We start from the raw sequence: 23,046 nt of genomic DNA, 5'->3' as shown, positions 1-23,046 counted from the left end.
ATTTAAAAGCTATTGCTCATTTCCTTAAGAGTAAAATTTAAAAAAAAAACTATTTAAATGTGTTTCCAAAAGAGAAATCTATCAGAGAAGAGAAATTCTATACAATAGGATAAGTCTAATTTGCATGTATTTGGGGTACAGATAAACCTTTGGGCAGTTGATACTATCTATTTATTTGTATATACTCTCTCTCTCTCTCTCTCTCTCTCTCTCTCTCTCTCTCTCTCTATATATATATATATATATATATATATATATATATATATATATATAAATTGTCCTAATAACCTAAGTATCTACTGAATGAGAACAAAATGAAAATATTTATTATTTAATGTAGCAACCAAGTGTGGAATTCTAGGTATTTGCAAACTCTGTACTGGACATTTTATAGATATCATTCGGCCCTACACCACTCTGTAATGTAGGTATTATTCCCAACATGTACAGTAGAATTTGTTTTCAAGAAGGTAGTTAAGTAGCTCCATTTAGCTAACTTAGTGGTTGAGAAGAATTCAAACCTAAGTCTTTCCAACCTACCAGAACTTCCCAATTTCTGGTAAACACCTTGATGCTTTCATTCCAAATTTATTCATTTATCAATGATGCTTCAATGAGATTATCACCAAGACTCTTGTAACTTAACAATATATTTAAATTAAGCCTCATTTTTTATTCAGTAATGTATTTGAAGTAAGTTTACTCTTATAGATAGAAAATTAATATCACTAGAAAAATAGGACTAATTATATAAGAAATATCTGTCTATGTAAAGCCTAAGATTCTTTCATCAATTACAAGGGTACACTTGGAACAGTGTTAGTATTACACTGCCTGCTACCAATAATACCATGCTGGTAGGGTCAGTATGGCATGGAAAAGCACCAGACCATTATTTTAGGTAAGGGCAACTCCATCTTTTTCAGTCCTTGAGATAATTGAGATAACAGCCATTGAAGTCATCAGACTCCTCTCTTTCCCTCAAACCTTGCATTTGCTCCACCAGCACATTCTATAAAATGTGCCATTTCTTACCCAATCCATTGCACCACCTAGCCACATTGTGTCATGTCTACATTATTGAAAATGTCTTCTATCTGGATTCCTTCTCTTCACCCTTGCCCTCTCTACAAAATCAAGCTTCTTGTAAATTTTTACAAATGGTAGAATTTTCTTCTTTCAAATAGTTAATTTACTTCTCATGGATACTTTGAAAGGATAATCCATTATTTGTTATCTGACCAAAGAAAAAAATGAAAACAATCAGATAGATATATTAAAAAAAAAAAACAGTCTCAGGCAAAAATTTCTGCTGATAAATGCATGTACTTAAATGCTGTTTCACAATTATGGAAGCTCACTAAGTTAATAAGTTGAGTATTTAGTATTTTCTTTTCTCAGTTAACATCTCACATACAAAATACCCACTTTCAGAATCTTATCTAAAGTGTCCATAACTAAAAATAATTGAACTAAAAATAAATAAATAAATAAAGGATTGTAAGAAAAGAGTTGCCCTTAGTGTTATCCAAGGCACAGTCCAGGTCTTCCCATACCTTTGCCCTTTGGAAATAAAGACCTTTGAGTTCCTAGTCTATACTTTCTGCTAAGCATCACTTTTTAAAGGGTATTATGTATAGCCTAGGATACAGTTGAAATTTGATCTGAGTCACTCTTTGTGACAGAACCACAGATGTTCAGTACATGATATATTTATTTTTTACCCCAGTGGCCCTTATAAAAAGGGCTAGAAGATCGGCTTATAACAAGTCAACTAATGACATGATATAGGGAGGCCCCTGCTTCAGTGGCTGTTATTACAGCTGTGTCCCATTACATATTAGATACCTAGAACATACTTGCATTCCGAATGGCATTTATCTTTTGAATTTCAAACATTCCTACCATAAATAAGGATTTTCTGCTTTTCAAAAATGTTTCACAGTTTAGTCTAGGGAATACTGAAAGGTTGCGTTTACTTAATGAAATTCTCCCTTTAAGGATTCCAGGAGCTAAGATGAGCATTTCTGAACACTCACCTCCATAGACCTGGGTCACTCTTTTCTATACCCATTTCCTGCTATTCCCTTAGCCTGGTGAGGTGAAAATAACTTGAGTTTCACAAAACCACCAGGGTGGGAACTATATGAGAATTGTCCTTTGAACATCACTTAAAAATTCCCTTTTTGTTACTTCTTCCTAATAGGAGGTATCTAAATATAACATAAAATGACTACAATTACGCAGTGTGAAAAGCTAGCATTTTATGTGTTTTGTTCCCAAAGTGAGCATTAAGTCTTAAAAATATTTAAAGTGAAAGGACGAAAGAATGACAGTCTCCCTGCCTAAGATCCTAATTGTAATATGAAGAACCTAAAGACTCCTTATAGTGCTGAGCATGTAGCTTAGTGGTAAGGTGCTTGCTTAGTGGTAATGTGCCAGGTGCTGGCTTAAGTTCCCTGCTCTGCAAAAAATAAATAAATAAAATAATAATAATAACAAACAAATAAAGACTCATAAAGCAAAATAGTATTGAAACCTTAAGAAAAACAATGTGAGGTGACTCCACTCCTAAATTAATGACCACAATTACTACTTTCAAAAAAATTGTGTGGTGGTCCATCTTCTCTTTTCCAAGTACAATTAGTTGCTATTCATCAAGTGTAAGATCATTTGTTTTTGAGATGAACATGTCTGCTATCTTGAGGAATGAACCATTCAAAGAAGGAAATTCATTATGTGTGTCCTTGATCCAGGGAGAAACTCAGCCATTTTCCTTTTGTTCTCCAAATAATTGTGGAGATGATGGGGGATTAATTAGCCTGGGGCGTTATTACTGAAGTAACAACTGCTGCCCAAGAGTAAGCTTTGCTCCACCTCACTGTAGAGAAAGCAGCTGCCTTTCTATTGCAGTTGGTGCCAGGCAGCTGCTTTTATTGTCTATATATATTTCCATATACGGCTTCTCATCCTAACTGCAGTCACCGGCACACAGTTTACAGTTTTTTTCCTGTCACAAAGGCTACAACCAGAATGCTTCATCTGGCCACTCTAATGAGTAGTGCAGAAAGTGGAGCAGACATTTTCCTTGAACACTGTGTAAGGAGTGTACTTGAGTTTGTACGTGTGGGGTTGGAGTTTTGGAAAGTGGGGCAGGGGTGAATGTACTTGACATGTGTGATTGAGTGCTTATGATAAACACCAGATTGACAGGTGGGTATTGCACACAACATGGGAGAAAAACAGAGAAGTCTCCAGTCTTTAGCCCTTGTCCAGCACAATCAACCGAACCACATTTGCCCAGTGGATGAAGTTTTGATTTTCTTACATATATATATATATATATATATATATATATATATATATATCCACACACACACACACACACACACACACACACACACACCCTCATTGACCAGTTATATTTACCAACTCAAACTAGGATTTAAGTAGAGAAGGAGACTGGCATATATTTTAATCTTCATTTTTCTCAACTGTGATAAAATTAGTAAGGTGGTTTGGCTGTGACCCCAAAGAAAATAGCTCTACCATGTTATCTTGTATAAAACCATGTATCTGTCTACTCTTTTCTAAAACAGTTTTCAAGTGTATGAGTAGTTTTGCAAATCACTTTTTGAATTACATTATTTAAGTTTCTTTAGAAAAACAGAGTGACTAGAATGAATCTGTGAGGGGTGGGGGTGGAAGAGAGCTAGCTCATGCTATTGTGGGGGCTAACAAGCTCAAAACCTTCCGGGTAAGATGGAAGGCTGAAATCCTATGAAGAGTGGCTATAGACGCTTAAGACTGATGGCAGACTAGATTTGAATTCCCTATTTCTTGGGAGACTTTTGTCTTTTTCTATTAAGGCCTTCAGCCTTAGTCACATAATGTCTGAGTTCAATCTGGTTTCTCAAAATGTACTTATTTATTTATTTATTATGGAAAATGCTTTTACAGTGACATCTAGACTGGTGTTTGATCAAGTACCTGGAAAAAATATTTTATGTGTCAATCTGATACATAAAATTAATCTTCCAGAGGTCTCTATGTCAGGGAATTTGTATGTGTTTTTTGTGTCTAAGTGTATCTTTATTGTCTTATAATTCTAATAGGACCTTTAATTTTTTCTATTGAATTTTTAATTTTTTCTCTTTAGTTATACATAACAGTAGAATGTTTTGATCTGCTTATACAAGCATGGAATATACTTAATCTAATTAATATCTTAGTGTTGTGGATGTACACAATATTGAGATTCATTGTGGTATACTCATATATGTGCATAAGAAAAGGAACTTTTATTTTAGTAAACAAGAGGAAGTATTCTTATTACCGCATTCTAATAATATATGAGTGGGATTCCTTGTTACATATTTTTCATGCACATAATATAATAAAAAATTTTGTCAAGTTAGTTGTCTAGTACCTCTCCTTTTTCTTCCCTCCTCTCTCCTCTAGTTCCCTCCTCTTTTCTTCTCACTTCTATTTTCATGAGAATACCCTGCCTTTTTTCCTCTGAAGTTTTTTTCATAAGAGAAAAAACATGACCACTGAGTTATTTCTTTTAACAAAGTGTTCACAAATTCTATTCATTTTCTGCAAATGACACAATTTTGTTCTTTTTCTGTGGTTGAATAAATCTCATTCTATATATACAGCACAGTTATTTATTCATTTATCCATTGAAAGTCAACTAGGCTGATTCCATAATTTAGCTATTGTAAATTCTGCTAATGTAAACATGGATATGTCCCCATCACTAAGAGTAGGCTGACTTTAATTCTTTAGGGTAATAAATACTTAGGAATGGTGTATGGTCATATGGTAATTCCATTCCTAACCTTTTGAGGAACCTCCATATTTATTTCCACAGTGATTATACTAATTTATAATCCCACCAAAAATGTATATATGTTCCTTTTCCCCCACCCCCATCTCTAGCATTTGTTATTTTTATTCTTGATGACTGCCATTCTCACTGCAGTAAGATGAAATCTTAGTATAGTTTTTATTTACATGTTTCAGATTGCTAAAGATGTTGAGCAGTTTTTCATATATTTGTTGGCCACTTTATCACTTCTTTTGAGAAATGTCTGCTTAGCTCATTGGACCATTTATTGACTAGGTTATTTACTTTTGGGGTAGTAATTTTTTTGAGCTATTTTTATGTTTGGAATATTAATTCTCTGCCAGAAGAATAGTTGGCTGCCTCTATTTTGAATGAATCCCTAGACCACACATGTTAGAGAAATGCCAGGATTATCCTTTTGGAGAAGACTTTCTTATGTGCCCCTGTAGATAGAATTTTGAAAGCATCGGGCCTAATAACTCAGTCTTCCCTATATCCCTTCCTTTCCTGTCTTTAAGAAATGTCCTTATACCCAAGACAGTATTGTGACTGTCACTAGTAGCAATTGAGGGCTTGTCAATCATCTTTAGGTAGTGCTATTAATGAAAACCCATAGCTTAGTGATTTTTAAACCCAAAATTCCTACAAAATCACTCAGAAGCCTTTCATCACACCACCATGTTCCCACTCCAAGCCAGTCCTACAGATTGAGAATCTCTGAAAATGAGCATAGAGATCCCTAAAATACTCTACAGATTAGTCTATTCAGCAAGTTCTCAGGAAGTTCCTGGAAAGAAAAATTCTTTCCCAATTGCAAATGTGCAGACAGGAAGAAACCTACAGTTCCCTCACTTGACAGCTTGAGCTTCAATAAACCACTTGGCCTTTAGCCATACATATTGAGTTTGCAGAAACAGAAGATGAGTAAGCCTTTGTTAAAAACTAGATTTATATACAATAATATTATTTGACCTCAAAAAACACATTTTTCTAGGCTTTATGCAAATAAAAGATATGGCCATTATCTTATCAGTATTTTCTGAATCCAGGAAATTGCAAAAGATTTGAATAACCATTTGTAGTTAATTTTTGCCCAAATTTATTGTAGAGTAATGCCAAGGTGGTCAATCAGTGTAACTCTAAGACCACATTCCAAACTATGCATTACCTGATACTTAATTATTTTTTTCTTCTGCATTCTGTTCAGTCTTTTGTTTTAAAAGATTGCTCCAAAATTTATTTTATGAAGTACCTGTACTTCATAGCAATAAAATTTTATATTTATTTAACTTAATTGCAAAATAGTTGTTGAATATTGCTACTGACCAACATTATGTTATGTAGTGGGAAGATATCATAATAGCTACTGCATACTTGCTACCATTAAGGGATTTATACTTCAAAATTTAATCAGCTAACTATACAGTGTGTGCAAAGAAAATGCATCAGAATAAAGAGCAAGAATGATTATTTCCAGTCTAGGAGTAGAGGAAGATTTTATTGATGGGGGCAGGGGTTGAGGTGAACAATGAAAGGTACCTACAAAATGAACAAGGAAATAGAACAGAGAGGTTGAGAAGGCATTGTCTATCATTGTTGCCATCCAGCTGAAGCACAGCAGGGCAAATGTTCAGTAGGTAGTATAGGCTGGAAAGTGTATATGTCTGCATGATCATGGGGGAATTTGTTTGACAAAAATAATGGGAACACACTCATATTTCCAAACATATTTAGATCAGGATTTAGTACTTAATGGAAATAAATGGGCTGTGGCACAAAAATATGTCTTGGCTCAGCTTTGCACCCTAGGTTTTGATTTTCTACAGGGCAACAGCCTGTCTTTCTGTACAGCAATGGCCCTGCCAGGCATGGAAACTTAGAGTAATCTTGCTGCTCCATTGCTCTTTAGTGCTCAGTTCTATGTCACACATTATGGAAAAACTGCAGCAAGAATGTGTGCTCTTCAAGTTTAAAGAAATATTTGCATATATCAAGCCCTTTTGCTTCCTGAACCACTTCAGCAACACTAATACCAACCATGAAAGAGGAATGAGGAGTAAAGAAATCAGTCCAGTGTCCTTGAGCAGTGTCTCTGCCTCCTAATTTCCCCTGACAGAAGCTCATCTTTGTGCAGAGACTGCTATGTAATGTATTCACCTGGTTTAGGTGTTTTTATTTATTCTATGGGTAGTGGGGCGTACTTATGATATAAATGGTTTGGGATGGGGCAGACAGAAAGGAATGCAGGTTTCTGTGTAAGAGTGACATGATCTGGCCTATGACTTAGAAAAATAGATGAAGCTGAAAGAAAGGAAATGAGTTAACAAACTAACCATAACCATAATAAGAGGAAATAAAGATCTGAATAAAACTTGAGGGAAGGAGAAGCTGACCTTTAGAAATTAAAACCAGAATCCTCTGCATGGATAGACCAGGTGTGAATTAAAGACCAAGGGGGCATTGCAACTCATTTAAACATGAAGATAGCTAAAACAAGTGTAGAAAATAAGATGGATGATGAATATGTTGATTGACCTCATGAGCAGGAAGAACACATTATAAGATAATATGGAGAATTTTAGAAATGATAAAAATAAGGCAAAATACAGGTTATTCATCCAGAGAGTTATAAAAAGTAAGCAAGTGACAAGTAATGCCTGATGCTTCAAAAAGAACTTACATAAATATGAGTTTTATACTTGGGAATCATGAGATTTGAAAAAGAAAAGGAGGGGATATAAAATATGAATTTAAAAAAAAAATAGCATCAGGTATGACATCTTGAGAACAGCAATAGATAGTTGCTGAGCATAAGAGAAGGAGCCAGCCTTAGAATCCAAGCTGTCTTTAATTAGGAAATAGTCATATAAAAAAAGGCACAATTTATAAAATCTTGGTCTCTTTTGCCTCTTCCCTCAGTTCTTCTCAAGAAAGATAAGCTTTATCAGACAAGGAATTTTGGTCTGTTTTGTTCTTTGATGCATTTTCATATATTTCCTTAGTGTCTCAAACACAGTGGGCACTAATCAAATGTCTAGCAAGGTGTAGAGAGAGTTATCATGTCTTATTGATTCCACCTACACATATTCTCTCCTATTTCTATACCATCCTCTCTGTCTTCATTGATGTTATTAATTTCAGGTTCTTACCTCTCATCTGCATTATTATAATAACTACTAGTCTGAAATTGCTCTTCTACCTCATCAGTTTTATAAAGCACCAAGTGCTTTGCTGGGACTTATAAAAGCTCTCCACACCCTGCTCCAGACCTACCTGCCACTTAATACCATCCCACTTTATGCTGTCAATACAGATCCTTTTAATCCTGGGCACACTCTGCAGTTTCATGCCTTTTTAATTCTATTTAATCTGTATCCATTTATAGGAAATTCTATTATCCTTCTTCACTCAGCTGATTCTTCATCTCTCAAAAAACCATTTCATAATTCATTTTTGGCAGGAAATTTTCCATTCCCCAACCAGAGTAAGCCAGGCCACTCATAATCCCACAGGACTCTGCTTATAGCTCCGTCCCTGCTTGTCAGATTGCATGACTCCTCAAAGACCAGTTCTTATCCATGTCTGCAAAACACTGATGAAATAATTGCTGAGAGGTTAATCTTACTAACATATAGAAGCATGTAACTTAGCTTACCTAAATAATGGTTGCCCATAATGCAAAGGAAAAATAAAAAGTCAAACTTCGTATCCTATATATTAAAGCCCTTTACAACTGGCTTAACACTAATCTATAAAAATAATCTACTGTATTCCTGGTTATTAAGATAAATATAACTCTTCTTATTTAGGATTTTTTTTTTGCAAATTTGATCACTTTTATCCAAAACATACTTATTCTGTATTTATACATTTATGTGTTCTTCATTCTTTATAGCCCAGATTAAATGCCAACACCTCCATTAATTTTTTCATAATTCTTCTTTTTGGAAATAATATCTGAACTCCCACAGCACTACATTACTGGTATCTATATCTCTCTTGTGATTTCCCTTCACTCTAATTTGTGATAGAATGATATTTATAGGCTTTTACTCTTCCCTATTGTTCTTTAAGTTCCTTGAGGGCATGATCCAGGCATGGTCCACATTTGTCTCCTTCATAGTGGTTAATTTCAGCCTTTTCGAAATATGCACTCTTAGGTATGCTTTAAGTAAGAGAGATGTGCAGAAAATGTCAATATTGGAGTTTAAGAGTTAGATCTCAAGAGAAATGTCTCTGTCATCAGGTATTGGGATGGTTTAAGTTATTATTGAGACAATTTAGAATGAAATTTGGGGGCAGAATTTGGATTTCAAGTGCCCCTATTAGGTGGAGCACACTGTGATTATTATATTCTGAATCCCATTTAATATAATTATCATTACTAAAAACAATTATAAGGTAGTACAATAATCATGGATCTCCAGAGAAACAGAACCAATAGGATATATAGAGATATAAATGAGAGGAGATTTATTAATGGACTTGGTTCATGTGATTGTGGAGGACAAGGACTCACAACATCTGGCCTCTGTAAGCTGGATTACCAGGGAACCTGGTAATGTGATTTAATATGAGACTGGAAGCCTGAGAACTAGTAGTTCTGTATCTTAGGGTAGGTGAGGTGGATGTTCCAGATTTTGAAGAGAGAATGACTTTTCCACTCCCTTTTATTCAGTATAGATCCTCAGTATTTGAATGATGATGTCTACTGACTTTGGTGAGGATAGATCATCCTTATTCTGTCCACTGATTCAAATGCTAATTGTTTCTGAAAATACCATGATAGGTAATGTTTTACAGATATTTGTGTAACATTTACCCCAATAATTGGAATGAAAAGAACAGTTATGGAGAGCAACCATTTTCTTTATAAATTTCCCATGGAGGGAATTGAGGCAAAATGACTATATTTACACAGATATTCCTGAACCATATTTCAACCTCGATTAATCTGATGACTATATCAGACATCTCTCTCTCTCTCTCTCTCTCTCTCTCTCTCTCTCTCTCTCTCTCTCTCTCTCTCTTCTGTATTGAAGCTCATCTGAGAAGAAGAGAAAAAGTATGGGTTAGCAAGTTAGGTCAAGGCAGAGAGTGTCTCTGAGGACTGAAGGAATGGTAAGAAGGAATAAAATCAATACCAGCTCGTAGACATAGAAAGAAAGGAGGACACCTATTTCAACTCTGAAGGGAAAGGAGGGAAATATGGTAAAGATAAAAAGTCACTTTGCTTTAGACAGGCTATGAACTGAATGAAGTATGAAGAAGTTGTTGTGAAGAATATAATAATCACAATACAATATAGCATCTCAAGCAAATCTTCTTTGTGCACCTACTCAAAACATCTACAATTCAGGAGTGGGCATAAAATAAGAATATAAAAACAATCTCCTGAAAAATCAACTTTATACAGTTGTTATAAAACTACTTTTGCAAGATCCTTCATTAGTTGTTTGTATATTTGTGGGGGTTTTTGTTTTTGTTTTTTATTCCAGTAATTTTTTTGTTTCAACTTTATGTTTAATGATTTTGAGACACTGTGATTTACTCCTAGCCCAGAAAGCTGTGTTCAGTTCTAAAAACATCTAAAATTGTTACAGCAGAAATAGGGAAGAAAAATGTCAGCACAAGTTTCACTATAAAGTATTTTCAATCAAATCTAAAACATTCAAATAAAATTAGAATTGATAGTACCTGCCCTCAAACATATAAACTGATTCATTTGAAGATTTTGGAAGTAGCCAGGCTCAGTAGACTCTGAAGACAAGAAGACAGGGTGTCTCAAGAGAAGAGATACAAGGCAATTGATGGTCTGCCTAATCATGACATGGAATTGAAGAGGCCTCAGACACAAGTTTGGGGCTTAATAACTAAAATATGATGGAGCCCATCAGTTACCCTCATGGTTACATTCAGGCCTCTGTATTTCAAGATACCTTTTAAAAATACAGAAAGCTTTTATTCAAATTTAGCTCAAACTTTTTATTTCTTCTAATTACAAAAAGCTGATGGCTTGGCATCTGTGCCACTTCTAGGAATGCTCTTAACCACTCCATGAAACCTGGCACTGTCTCAATGTTGGTTTTGATTAGCAACCTACAGAGAGAAGGGAAATCACAAAAGAGAAAATTAACAAGGGTGCACAGTTCCAAAACTGGCTCTACAAATGTGTTTTAAATCAAATGATTCATCCTTTGGCAGGAGCTATTCACTTTATCGTCATTCATTTGAAAGGCTTAGTCTCTGTCTCCTGAAGACTGTGGAGAACATTATACTTGATGAATGAGATAGTTACCTTAAACCATAAATAAAACAAATAGAATAATTTAACATTTGACTCTCAAAAGAAGGTACATTATCTCATTTGGAATTGGTCATTTTAAAGGGAAAACTCAGAAAACAGTTTTAAACACAAAAGGATGAGTCTGTATTGAACTACTGAATAAAAACACTAATTTGTTTAAATAATTATATCTTGAGTAAGAAAACACATGGTCTTCCCCTACATTTTATCACTTTGCTTTTCTAGTCTTTTCACTTCATAAAAATGCTTCAATTCTTATTCTTATTACTTTCCAATTTGATTAAATGTCTGTGCCACAAAATAGGAGTCACCCTATGAAATATTGTATTTATTTATTCCTGAACTCAACTTTGTATTAATTTTAAGTCCTTTAAAATTAATTTTAAGTCCTTCCAGGTGTAAAGGTTTAACAAAGGTAAATAATATCTAAATATTCATGTAAGAGATAAATTGAGCTTTTCTTGTGGGTTATCTAATCTTTATTTTGAAGAAATTTTGTTGCTAATTTGTAATTTCTTCCATACATTTGATAATAAACTAATAAAAGTGTAGAATATTTTTCTTCATAGGCTATTTGTATGTAAGCCTGCAAATATCCCTGCATCTTCCTAGCATCTGTCTTACCTCATAAGGCAAAACTTAGGAAGAAATAATTTGGAAATGGCAATGGTTTTGCAGAACATTCTTATAGTAGCAAATAAGAATCAAGGGAGTCAGAACAGAACATTTCTGTGTCAACCCATTGATCTCAATTCCTATGTGACAGGTGTCTCTTTTAGTGAAGTCTGCTAGACAGTGGGATACTGGGGTATTATCATCCTGCTGTGAAGAAGTCTCTCCCAGAGGGAACTTGCTTAACTGCCTTTTTCTCTGATTTCTACTAGACTGTAATTTTCACTCACTTGTGTGAATTGACAAGAAGGATTTATTCACAGATATATTTTTACCTCACTTTCATTGCTAGTCCTGGCTTCTATTTCTGGGTTTCTGTAACACATCCCAATAACGTAGGACTAAATTGCATTCTGTAAGGTTTGAGAGGTTCGGAATGAAAGATATGTTATTACATGATTACATTCATTTGTGGTTCTAGAACTTTACTGTAAGAAACAAATAGAGTCCATTTGATTCAATGATATAATGATATATAATATTTATATGTGAAAGTACATAATCATGTACATAATATACTATATAACAAATATTGAGGTTTGTTAAGACAACAAAAGGATGTGTTAAAATGAATTTACAAATTAATAGCTTAAATCTGTATAATTATATACCCCCACATATACTTACATATATTATCATATATAAGATACTTAGCTAACTATTTTCCTCTGGCTTGGCTGGCTTAGCAAATGGCAAAAACATCATGGAATAGAACGAAAATGCACCCATTATAAGCAAAAGACAACTACAAATATTTGGCAAAAGAGAACTACAAATAGTTGAAACCAGACACCTCTTGAGGTACAAAATGGGTCCTTGCAGTGCAAGATACCTATACAGGTTTTTGGAAGAGTCATGAGTGCCTTCAGCACAATTCTAAAAGTCAGTATTAGTCAAGAAAACCAGTGAACTTGGTGAATACAATTCAATTAAGTACAGAGTTAAGTAAAAAATTTTTCATTTCCCACAATCCCTGCAAAGCACCTCAACATCAGAAGAGGAAGATTATCTGACATCATTTTTTTTATTCTCCCACCCAGGAAATTTCTATTTCTTATTAATGTACACTGGGAATTAATAACTAAAGTTGAACAAAATGCTCTGAGATATTCCAGCAATGTCATAAAAAAAACAAAAAATAAGTGAGATTCATAAAAGAACAACAACAAAAGTGAGCTTCAACAGATCCAAGGGGCTCTGCTAACTATATTCCACTTTTTAAGAAGTTCCATTGTAGTCTGCATGTGATGTCTGCTTCTTGTTTGAAGATAGATTGTCATGACACATCTTGGGCTTGCCTGTTCCTAGGAATAGCCACAAATGAAGAGTTCTGCTTCTTAAACTTGTGAATGCTGCATTCTGAGCATAAAAGGTGAAAACAGTCACCTTGGCTTGGATCCAACATAAAAGTAGAGAGCTCTTTGGACAAATGTGATCCCACTAAACTTCTCTATAGTACCATGAACTATCCTTCATCTCATTCCAGCAGTTATAGTTCAATCAGTCAAATAATTTCAAGTATCATCTGTGTTTTAACTCCAGAGTGAGTTTGAGGTATCAATAATGCTGGGGTAAAGATATGTGCATGTTAAATCTGTGTATACATTTCCTTGTATGTTTGTATATCTAAGTTTAATTTCCTTAACGGTGGTTCCACTTGATGCCAAAACTTCCAAATGAAGCCAAGCTGAACATCGACTAAAATAGACCTAAATCATTTAATCATCTTGAAAATCTGAATAGAGATTCAAATTGTCTCAGATCTCATCAGTATCCCATAGGATCTTCAAAAATGCAAGGTAGCTGCTTCTGAAAAATTAGAAATTATATCCCATCTATGTATGTTATATCAAAGTGCATGAATGCATTCTACTGTAATGTGTTACTAATTTAAAAAAATTAAAAATTATTTAAAAAGAAAAAAAATCAAGATAGCTTAATTTCTGCTCTCCATGAAGGGAATGTTGAAATAAGAGTTTGAGCACTGGTTGTTTATGTACAAGAATAATCTCAGGAAACAGGTAGGACAGTAGGAAAATGAAACAAGGAAAGGAAGACAACCACTGAAAGATGAGTTATTGATCAAATTACTATGCTCCTGTATAGTGAATAGTGTTTCTAACTGTAAGAGCCAGTGTAGAACATTTGCTTCAGGGTTATCCCATCCAAGAGAAAAGGAAGATACATATATATACATACACAAACACACACACACACACACACACACACACACACACACACACACTCCCCATCAGTCATTAACTAAAGGCTAATCTAAGAATGAAAACTAGTGAAGAAGTATTTAGTCTAAGTACTTCCAATTAAAGTGCGTGGACAAAGTAACTGATGACAAAATAAAGCTCTCCACTAAATAAATTCAAGTCACTGAAATTTTGAAATTGGAGAGTGGGTCTCAAGAGTAAATTACAAAAATATGTAATTTAAACATCAACAGAATATGCCAATTAGGTATCCTAGATGGGTAGAAGTACTTTAAGTTCTTCAGAGGTTAACTGAGATGATAGGTTCCATATGCATTTTGGGGGAAACAGGACATCAGATGATACTTTAGTCAGCTTTTTGTGCTGTGACCAAAAAACCTTATAAGAACAATGTAGAGGAGAAAAAGTTTATTTGGGGCTCAATGTTTCAGCAGTTTCAGCCCATAGATGGCTTTTTTCTGGGTCCAAGATGAGGCAGAACATGAAGATGAAAGGGCATGGCAGAGGAAAGCAGCTCAGGACATGACAATAAGGAAGCAGAGAGACTAAGCTCCAGTCAACAGGAACAAAATACTCCAAAGACCTGCCTCCAGTATCCTACATCCTCCAGTCACACCCTACTACTGATAGTTACCACCTGGGTAATCCATTCAAGTGGATTAATGCACTGATTAGGTTTAGACTCTCACAATCTAAACACCACCTCTGAACTTTCTTGCATTGTCTCACACATGAGCTTTTGGGGGTCACCTCAAAAATGGTTTAGACCATCACAGATGCTAATTTGTAAAGTATTCCTAAGGGCAATTGCGCTCACACTTGCTCCTCACTTTGAATAGCACACCTACATAGTGCCTGCCATAAGAAGGACAGGCAAGGGTAAACAACTTGTGTGATATTTATTTTCTTAATTATTATGAAGGACATAGGCAAAGGTATGCAAAAGGGAATGGTAAATTTCCTTATTCTATGAATCTAAAAATTCAGACTGCTAATAGAATTAAATAATATACAAACTTATATATGATATTATTAGTAATTGAGCTTTATATAGAATATATATAATAAATATGTACAAATATGCATAAAAATGTGTATAAGTGCCAGTACTTATACATGTATAATATACATATGCTATATGTATAAATTATGTATATATATTTTTATGTGAATATATAATAACAAATAAATCTATTTCCATAAATGTAACCAACATTCCACATATCCCATATATTTATGGGAATAAAAATATGAGATATTTCATATATATATCTTCCAAATTGTTTTTTTTTTAATTAATACACTTAGGTTTTACATTACATTAGTAATGTAATTTAAATATCAACTATGTTTATATGATTTCTTACTGGTATAGATTTTCTGATGATCCATAGAATTTAAAAAAACTTATGTTCTATTTTTGTTAAATATTTGTACCTATCAATAAAATTATGTATTTATATTTAAAAATATAAACATAGACTCTTTTCCATATTGCATCTCTTCCACCTATAATTGGATTAAAATATGTTGGTTTAAGATTTGAAAGTCAACAGAAATATCAACACTAAGCACTCAGATTCTGATTTTTACATCAGCAGTTCTTGGGATAGTTTGTCACCATTGGTATTCATAGTTTCTGTAAATGTACTTTGGTACTTAGCAATTTGTAGTCAATAAGGGTCTTTTAATTTGTCTTCAAAAATGATTTTGAATATATTGTTATTTTGTTAAATTATAGACGTTAACTGAAAAAAATTCTTTTCATGCATGTTTCTTTCTTTCTTTCATTGGTCATTTCTTGTAAAAGCATGCTGACTTTTCAAGGAATGTGTTGAAAAATTTTTCTCATCATTTCGCTTCTGGACCCATAGTTCTTGTCATTGCTTCCTTTGTATATGCTTAATTATGGGATTTGGTAACAAGGACATGATCTTTTTTAACTCAAACCTTACATTTTACTTGGATTGATTTTTTTCTTATCTGATTTCATTTCCCTCCAGTTCATTAGAAAACAGGGGTGAATTACATGAAACACTTAAGAATCTGTCCATATATATTATTGCTTTATGAATGAAGATTATAAAAAGTTTATAGTGATCCTGTGTAGCTACCTTTACATTGAAATGACCTATGTTGAACACAAATGTTAAAGGAATATTCATTCATTCCACATGTACTCATTTGTAAAATTTAAACATTGATGAGAACCCAGTGTTTGGTCTTTCTGGACTCTTATTTCAGGATCTCCTTTCAGAGATTAAACTAACCTGTTAGAACTCAAATTCAATTTGAGATTTAGCTATTCCTGACATTAGCAAAGAGTAAAAGCACCATACTTTAGCTATCCAGGAAAGTAAGCTATACACATAGATCCACAAACAGCATGTATGAAAACCAACCGTGAGCCCCTCTAGATGTAATGCATAGAGAAACCCAGCCATATTTAGAGGCTATACTGCCAGACTTCTTAGTCCCAACTTTGCCTCTAGCATTTTTCCCTCACTTTTTTTCTGGTGAGGTGCATTTTGAAGGAAATTTAACTTGAAAAGCATGTTTCTAAAGCGAAACCACAGAATGTACACTGTGAATAATAATGATTCTTAGTTTATTGTTTTTCAGTACCTGAAGAAATCCAACAGACCAGGCTAGTTACACTTTGTAATGCCTATATAATAGTTTCATGCAATTTTTTTCAACAAATAGCTCCAACAGTTATGAAAGAAAAATAAGGAACACAGTAGAGAAAATGTATTCAAAGACACACACACACACACTCATACACACACTTTGTATCTAGGGTTTTTTAAATAACTATTAGAGCACACTTTCAACTCATAAATCCACCCATTTTTATGTGTACAGTTCAATAGTTTTTGGTAACTTTATTGACTAATGACACCATCACCCATAAATCAGTGTTAGAATATTTTCACCCTCTATGAAATAATAGTGAGTCCATCATTGCACTTTTAAGTCAGTTTTTAATAGAGATTCTAATTTAGGAGTCTTTTTATATACAATATAGTTTTTCCCAAATGAAACTTAACACAAAATGACTTAAATTTATTTCGGAAGCTTGAGAATGAATGTTTAGAACCTTTACACATATTAGCTAAACTGTAATGTCGTCCTATAAAAGCCAGAGTCTACACAGCTGTGTCTGAGAATGCTTACTCTGTGTAGGCTAATGACAATTTTCTGTTAGCTATTGCAGTAAAGAATTAGAAATGCAGGAACCTAAATGTCCACATTGAAATGAAAGCCAAATCCTTAAAAGAAACAAGTAGAACTATATTTGTATCCACATAATTTTCTTTTTAGCTTTACTTATGCAATCCAAAAATGGAATAACTTAAGGCTATTTTTTTTCTTAATGTGCTAAAATTTTTATGGTGCATGTAAAAATTAATCAGCTCCAGTTCTCAAAGTTCTAAGGTCGCTTATGTGAAGTACTCATAATTGTAAAAATATGTATTTATGTATTTTCCTTATTGGGATGGGACTAGAGAGCTAGAATTGCCTCAGAATTCATGGCTAGCTAAAAAGGTATTTGACAAAAAGTCTTCAAATTAATAAAACCTTTGTGGTTCTAAAAAGGTCAACCACAGGCATCATGGGTATTAAGCAGCAGATAGTCTGCATCTGAAATTTTCCCCTTTTCTCTTCTGCTTGAATTTTTAAAAAATCTGTTTGCGGGGAACAAAGTTATTTATTACAACTAAATGTTTGCATTTCTTAATCTAGTTATGGGGCAGAAAAGGAAAGAATTTGGGACAAAGGAGGTTGGGATGTATTACTAAGTATACATATAGAAAAGCAGATTTTATAGCCCAAAGAGAAATTTTGCAGGCATAATTGCTTTTGGAAAATCTGTAAATCTCTGCTTGCGTTCATTTTGTTTATAGAAATTTGTAAACACACCTAAATGAACATATTCTCCACCTGCATCTTTCAGAAAGCTAGACTAGAAAAAAATAAATATTTTTATAAGTTCTTAATTTGTTAAATTACGCTACAAATTTAATGATGGGTTTTGGATACATACTTCAAAGAGATGCATAATGGATATTAAGATTGGAATACATACTTGGAAGAGATGTATAATGAATATTAAAATTCATGTTGTAACTGTCAAATATATTTAACTTTTTTTCTATTTTACTTAAAATTGATTTGGGTGATTTCTTTTGAGTTAACAAAGACTCTTGCATTCTTTAGGAGAATACCTATGTTGCAAATAAGTCTCTGGCATAACAGTGACATGGAATTAGGGCTTCTCAGAAAGATGATTTCATGGTAATCAAAATATTTAATATTCTATATAGTCACATACCACAATTGTTCTCTCTTTTGGAATATTTCTTTGTTCTATTTTTTCCCCTAAACTTTTAAGGATTTCTACTTGTGAGTAAATTGGATAGTTTTGAGCTTATTTACAAAATCTGATTTCCAAATGTTTGAACAGACTTTATATAGAATTTTCTCTTATGGAAGGGTTGAGTTTTTTACCTCCCTAAAATAGCCATCAACTACATCATTTCTCAAGAGGACCTCCTCTTCTGCAATTGTCTCTATTGCACTTGGGTAGTGTTGCTAGACATATAAGCCATCTGCTCCAGGCATATACAAACCATATGCTAAGCACTTACTTTTTTTTTCTGCTTCCTAAATGTGATTAATAATATTTAGAAACAATGCATACTTCTGTAGTGTCCACCATTTTAAAAAATTCAAGGAGAGATAATGTACGTAAACATTTATGATTCATACACCAATATAGGGTTCAGCAAATGATTTCTCACTCCTGCTTGCAATACATGTAAGGACAATTCTCATTCCTATAGTAGCAAATAAATTGTTTTCCCACTCACCCAAAAATATATACTTAAATGAGAATAAAGCTATTATAAAGCCACAATTGAATCTACAAAAATACTTGTGTTATGGTATAGATATAAAGTATCTATGGATATAAAGACTCATGTTTGAAGTCTTGGTCTCCAGTGCAGTGGTGTTCAGAGGTGGGGATATGGGGAAATAGTTGGATCATGAGGGTTTTGACCTTATCTGTGGAGCTTGTTGGAGAAAGTGGGTCACTGAATATGTGACCTGGAAAGGTATTTCTTCTCTCTGGCCTCTTCCTTACTCTTGGCTTCCCAGCCATCATGAGGAGAGCAGATTTGCTCCTTCTTGCAATTCCACCATGATATTCACCTCAAGCCCAAAGCAATGGAGCCAGTCAAATTTGGACTAAAACCTATGATTCTGTGAGCCAAAATAAATCTTTCCTCCTTTGATTCTTCTTTCTTACAGGCATTTTGTCAGAGGGTTGAAAAACTAACACATACCATATATGTGCCTATATTTATGTGGCTTGTGTGTTTCAAAGACTGCTACCTTAAAGTTAGCAATTTATTATTTGTGATGCAGACACCAACAATCCAACCCAAACATTTTGTACATGATGTCTTAAAAGAATTCTGCTCAGCCATAACCATAGCATCATTTTCCCCTTATTTGAATTGTTTTTAATGTAAAACTAAAGGATCCAGCGAAGATTGAACAAATTGTAGGTTTGAGGACTGAGGGATACCAACCAGCAGCAGGTAGTTCCCTATATGTGTGTTAGCTCGTGATTTAGTGTAACCATATAATTAACAATGTAATCAGACTGCAATCATGAGAGTTAGTCATCAGAGACATAGGAGCCCCTCAACTAGTAAGCTTTTAAATGTAGAAGTTCCTATTCTTTAAGTGGAAAAGGTGGCTGAAACTATATATTACCAAAGCTCCTACAGGCTGGTTTTAAACTTTGGTATAAATTAAACATCAAAGTCATTGCATCATGGAGGTCTGCTCTGGTATGAATGTTCATGACCCCTCTAAGTACATAGGCTGAAACCTAATCACAAATGTGATGATATTAAGAGGTGGGGTCTTTGGAAGGTTATTCTGAGTGTGGAGCCTGTGTGAATGGGATTAGGAGCATTTAAAAAATGGCTTCAGAGAGCCGCCTTCCTTTCTACCCTGTCAGGACACAACTAGAAAATGCCATCCGTGAACTAGGAAATGTGCCCTCATCAAATACCAAATTCACCAGCAACTTGATCTTAGACTTCTCAGCTTCCAGCACTGTAAGAAATAAATTTCTGTTGCTTATACATTTATGATATTTTGCAATAGCAGCCCAAACAGGTAAAGTCAAAGACTCTGGGATTGAAGAGGGAAAAGTAACCCAGTGTAATTGTGTACATGAGAGGTATCTCCTTGGATGACTCATTTTCTCCCTCTCAAGCAAAGGTCTTCCCTCTGGTTGTTTGAAAATAAAATTCCAGATTATATTTCATTATTGTGATTATTTTAAAATATATGTTTTATTATTACTAAGGTATGATGAAGGTAAGAGATCAGAAGGCAATTTACAGAGGAAAAAGTGGTTAGTTTCTATTATTATGGGGAGAGGTTGATGGATAAGTACTCAGTTATCCTTAGAAGAAATTCTGCTGTGCATTTGCAGAGTAAGTATAGACAATGAAACTAGGCTGTTTATTTAAAAAACCTAGAGAAAAAGTGTTTGAATGTTTTCACAAAGAAGAAGTGATAAATATTTTAGGAGTGAGCTGTATACCATGGTTTAAGCATCACTCAATGAATATATCTATCAAAATATCATAAGGAACCCATAACTATGTACATTTATTGTTTTTATGTATGTTAGTTAAAACATAAATTTTAAAAAAATAAGAAAAGAATAATTAGTTTGTTATAGTTACCAAGAGGAGAAGAAACAAATGCCATGCCACACAGGACCAAAAGGGAAGCCCAAGGATTGGTCATCAGGTTGAAGAAGCAGGAGGAAGGAGAGACAGGGGTTCGCACTGTGGTTTTCATGGGAAAGGCAAGCAGGGTAAACTGGCCCAGGAATGGCTAGTTTGAATAACTCAGGAAACCCTGAGAATGGGGACTTTCTCTGGCTTTCTGGCACCTGTCTCCAGGGTCATGAGAACAGAAGAATATTGCCTCCTCCAGTGTAAGAGACAGAGCAAATGTCTTGGATTGGCTACTGTGTGTATGAAAGGCACCTTCTGGCCAGTCATTTACTTTATCTAATTGACTAGTCTTGAAAGACACAGACCCTTCCCAGTCAGTAAAGCCCCAGATGTCTAAACATCCAGAATACAGGAAATAATATTTAGGGTTAAATTAATACCATGATATACTGAATCTAATGACACAAGCTGCAATTGTTACTTTTTTTAAATTGAGGTAATATTTAGACAAAGTGAATTATACTGGTCATAAGTGTAAAATTTAATGACCTTTGACAAACATACAGTCATCATGGTATAATTACATTTGTCACTAATTTAGACTGTTTTCTGGTGTCCCTTTAATAGCAATAGTGCCAAAGTTTTATTTATCAAAGACCAGTGTATATTTTTTTAAGAGAGAGTGAGAGAGGAGAGAGAGAGAGAATTTTTTAATATTTATTTTTTAGTTCTCGGCGGACACAACATCTTTGTTGGTATGTGGTGCTGAGGATCGAACCCGGGCCGCACACATGACAGGCGAGCGCGCTACCGCTTGAGCCATATCCCCAGCCCCAATGTTTTATTTCCTTTCTAAATATAATGTAATATAATAAAATACAGATTACTTCTAATCCTTTCTGATCCACTTAAGGATATGAACCAAGTGACAGGAGAGCCTTTTAGAATAGTTTTCTTATCATAGTCTATAAAGCAAAAGGTAAATGTTAATCCTTTTCTGCTCTAAAGCTGTATTTTGACTATTTCTTTCCACTCTTGCAGCTAATCAAAGGCAGTAAGCCCTTTTCCAGAAGCCCCACAGAGAAGCCCAACAGCATCCAGCACTCAGAGTTAGATGTATCTATCCTGTGCTGGAATATGGCAGCTCTGTCCCTGAATAATACTGACTCAGAACAGAAATATTACTTACCGTCCTTTAAAAAAATACACTCATAGTTCTAATCTGAAATGTGTTCTGCACTTACTTCTTCTTGATCTTACATGATCATCCTTTCCCATTACCACATTTCTTTCAGCAATACTCAGTAACTATCTCACCTAAATCTTTGGGACCATCTATACTAAAATAACTTTCTCAATATTAATGAGTTGTATGTAAGATAGTGTCTGAATTTTTTTCGCCTAAGATTTTATATTTAGTTATCTAAATTTTTGTTATCAACTTGGTCTGAATGTTTCTACTCTTATCTTATTTTGTAGAAACCAATGAATTAAGAAAACCACTGAATTCAGGAAATGAACAGAGGATGTTTTCTAAAGTAATCCTACATTGGTCAAGGACTTGGGCTGTCAAAGTTCCATAAAAGCAGATATTCTAAATATTATCATTAGGAAATTATTCCCAATGATAACATTGACAAAGTCATGATCTAGACAAATCTCTGCTCCCAAAGTGAAGGTGTATTTTCTAGAAATTTTATGATCTTTTGAGACTGAAATGATGTCAGGAATTTCTCAAGCTATTTTATTATTTTATTATTTATTTATTTTTGGTCTCTCTGGAAAGGAAGATTCTATTCTCTCTATGTAGATTCGTTATATTATCTGTGGGACATATTTTTCTAAGCTTAGGCTTTGGCAAATAGTTGGAGTTGTAAAGTATATACTATTTTAATCCATTTTTATTTGTTCAAATTAATTATATATGACAGTAGAATGCAGCATATACTTTCACACATAAAATAATGAATATTGCATTTTAAAAAACGAACACATAGCTAAATGGATACTTGTCTAGAAATTTTTATGTTTCAAGGCAGTTGATAAAAAAGAGAAATAAAGTCATATGTGCATTTGAATGTCATTTATCTCATGTTAAAAGTAGAAGATCTTCCTTCAACACTGGATCTTGTATGTTAATGAAAAGCAGTAAGATGAAAATCACACATAAACACACAACTGTCCTCTGATTGCTTCATGTTACAACATATGATGTCCAGA

At 34.0% G+C, this 23,046-nt stretch overlaps 1 protein-coding gene across 2 annotated transcripts in view; it reads left to right on the top strand.

The window, feature by feature from the left end:
• The window catches only part of Epha3 (EPH receptor A3), a 342,530-nt gene that overhangs the window by 235,433 nt on the left and 84,051 nt on the right, over nt 1-23,046 (top strand). The window lies entirely within an intron of this gene.

The sequence above is a fragment of the Urocitellus parryii genome, chromosome 2 (assembly GCF_045843805.1).
Source record: "Urocitellus parryii isolate mUroPar1 chromosome 2, mUroPar1.hap1, whole genome shotgun sequence".
Lineage (NCBI taxonomy): Eukaryota > Metazoa > Chordata > Mammalia > Rodentia > Sciuridae > Urocitellus > Urocitellus parryii.
Note: the sequence above shows the minus strand (reverse complement) of the source record. Positions and strands in the feature narration are given on the sequence as shown.